This window comes from Anopheles stephensi, chromosome 3 (genome assembly GCF_013141755.1).
Source record: "Anopheles stephensi strain Indian chromosome 3, UCI_ANSTEP_V1.0, whole genome shotgun sequence".
NCBI classification, from domain to species: domain Eukaryota; kingdom Metazoa; phylum Arthropoda; class Insecta; order Diptera; family Culicidae; genus Anopheles; species Anopheles stephensi.
Window position 1 is genome coordinate 45,969,848 of NC_050203.1, and position 3,528 is coordinate 45,973,375.

A 3,528-nucleotide genomic window follows, 5' to 3' on the forward strand; every position below is an offset into this window, starting at 1 on the left:
CTGGACCAAATTCTTTGGAAAAGGATTGGCGATCTGGCCATGACGTATAGATGTGCTCTCCTTTGAGCATGTCAAGAAGCCGAAGAAAGTACACATACCCTCAGAAAGGCTTGGCCCTTTTTTTCTGACCTTCCTTAACGTTATTTTTCCGTCAAGTGGACAGCCAAGTAATGAGCATTGCTTTGAGTACTGTGCGGCTAAGATTGGCGTCGATATCACTCAAACCGGCATGAATAATCTAGTCTTCTTATCTTTTAATTGAAGTTATAGGAAACACCTTGCACCGTTTCTTAGTGTTATTTAAAACGCTGAGCAGTCGTAATGAACTTGACAAATGCAACAATATCAAATAGATTACGTTAAGAAGAAGTATAGGGCAGTCCGGCAGCCTGGTCACCGATCTTTCACACGACAGGACCGCACACAGGAATGACTATTCAACTACTAGTATGAACAAATCAAGGAAGCTACAAATGGCAGAGCAACGAATTATCCAGGTAGTATTTAATATATTTTCTTTTCTTTTCATCACACGAGCTACAAAATTATAACCATTTTTTAAGAAACGAATATAAGGCAAAATATTAAAAAATTCAAAAAATATCTGGTACGTAAAAAAAACCAGTAGAAAACCTAGCCCTATCTTACCCCATACTAGCAATGTTGAGCTTGGGCAAATAGACGAAAAGGAAGTAGACATTCGCCCCTTATTCATCTTATCGCTACCGCTCGATAAATATTCTTATTAAACACATTTATTGTGTTGTGGAAATGTTTCAAGTACCGTACTCAAGTACATCCACTCCGCCAGTGATATGTACAGTTTTCAGAGTTTGCCTTTTACCTTCGTACTTGCCAGAATAATTCTTAACCGACACCTAGCGCTCAGTTTAACATTCTCGTTCTTCTCGAGCTTATGCAGCTGGCAGTTCTCGCAATAAAATGTACTTCCCGAATTGGTTTACTGGGTGACATTGACCGTCGGTGCTGCAAAAGGTGCACCAAAGAACAGTTCAGAATATTTTTAGCACCAGTGCAGAGATCCTTGATTGCGCCGACAACTTTTAAAGTTATTTATATACTGAAGGTCGGAAACATCAAGGGTTCATTGCTGGACGATCAGTCTGTGTTCACAAGCTATCCAGCATCCCACATATCTCCACAATGAAAACAATGTTTCAGGCTTTACCGATACCTAGATGGACGTAAAAGCGTTTACGGGAAGCATTTAATTCTCGAACGTACATATCGTGGGCTGCGAAGCTGGTAGGTACCCCGTTCAAAACGGTTAAGATGGCAATAAACTTACTTTACGTTTGAATTTGTCGTATTTTTTCCCAAACACAATACCACAAAAAAGATAAGGAGATAGGTGACACCGAGGGTTTGTGTTAGGTTTACAAAAATTTACGTCTTTTTATTAATTTTGTAAATGTTAAAAAAAATTCAAATCGTTACAACAATACTATAAATTCAAAACTCCCTGGGAAACAGCAAAAAAAAACTGTCTGAAAACCATGCGAAATAAATAAAAATCGGAATACTATCTCCTACCTCTATTCATAGTCCAATATTGGCCGAAATAAACTACTTTCCTTTATGATAACACACACACTTTCCAACCAACTCCGTCCTAATCAGTATTTAATGAATGAGGTGTTTTTTAGATTTTTTTTATCGAAACTTGTTGAACAAAACTTGCACCACTATAACCACAATGAAGATTTTTTTTTAATACTTCCAAAGTGCGGGTTAACCGATTTGGAAAAAAATTAATGGCAAAATGTTGGAATATTACTACAAAATCTTCAGTTTTAAAAGGCCTGGAAGAAAGAAGTGAAAAAACTAGGTGCGGCTATAGAAAGTGCTATCAGTGCACGGCAGCTAAGAACATGTGCATAGATCAGTTTCGGTTTGAAGTTACTAAATTCGTTACCAAAAGAATGTGTAAATTCAAGTAAGAGAAATTTATAATCTAAACCACTAACATTATGGTAAGATCAAAAATGATCAGAAAAACCTACCAATCAATAGCCAAACGTTTTACTTGGATTTTACTATTAGCTAATTGCTGCTTATTAAACCCAAAGTAATAGTTATTGTCTATATTAAGCAACCAACAATCTTTTTTTTCGATTAATAACGCTTAATCTTCTTCTAGTTTGGCGCCACATCCTCAGAACTCAGCCTCGTCAAGCCATTCATTGCTGGCTTCCTTAACTTAAATTTACCATTACCAAGATAGTCAGCGCGCCCCCAATAACGCTCAGTTCAATGTATTATTATGTATAACAGAGAATAGAAAATAAAATAAAAAACACTTCCATTTTAACAAAGTTGCGCCTTCTTTATCTCGTCAGCTAAACCAGACGTGTAGTTTGCATCACCGCGGTACCAGACACGTTCGCAGCTGCTTAATGTTCCGTTAAAACGATGATGTGTGCAGGTTGGTTTGTTTTTTTTGCTTCTAATTTCAAGTAGAAGATGATAAGAGTTTCGTTTACGGATTGGCGCGTTATGAATTTTTCTTCGATTTGAAGCGATTCAAATGGTACGAGTGGCTTAAATTAGTGTGGAAGCAACAGTCAGCACTAGCCGTGGCAATTATCAATCCGCTCGGTCTTCTCGATTTCGGTGCTGGCGTCGAAGGTTCGGTGAAGTGGACCGTTTTGTGACTTATCGCCACCGTTTTAACCTTCATCGAATTTTGTCTGCACGGAGAATAGCAGGGATGTGAGCAAGAACAGATTTAATGAAACACGTTCTGTTTGAAATTCTGAAGTCCCTACAGTATCAGCTGCTACTAATGTTACCCTTCGTGAGGCTTCCCAATTTTCACACGCAACGCCATGAATGTCCCGTCGCAATGGTTGCGCTCTCGTCTCTGCAAGTGTGTTCCATTTCTCTGTCTCCAAATTACGGAGCTACCGAAGGGTAGGGTAGCAAGGTGACAAGCGCAGGGGGAACTTTTCCCTTTCTCGCTTCCTTGCCGATGGCCTATTTTTGGATTGAGGATATAGTTTTCCACCCCAAAAACGCAAACGCTCCGAATGTCCCTTACCTGCGAACCACCCAAAATAGGCTACGAGAATGCTAATTTCGGACGACGTACTGCCCACTACCCCTGGGCCCTGTTCGAGCGTTTGAGTTGCACCGTTTGGAGTCGACATAAGCGCCGTCCGTCGATATCCGATATCGGTCGGTGGTGGTTGCCCGTTCGTGACTGTGGCTTTCCGCCGAATCAGCACCGACAGGGGTGCCGACTAGCCGGGCACCCCCTCGGATTAGTAGGGTGCGCGGCGGGCCATCCGAGTGGCTGAGAGGGCACGGCGGAGGAAGCATAAGAAATTGACACAGATAGGGAGAGCATTTTCTAACGCGTTCAGCAGTTGTTGTGTTGTGGTGTCGTGATTGTTGTTATTTTCGCTGCCGGTAGTTTCCTCGCTGGCGCGTCAGCAGAATAGCGTCGAGAATCCAAACTGGCAGCCAGGGTCTCCCCATCGGCAGACGAACGGTTAAGGGTCCGGG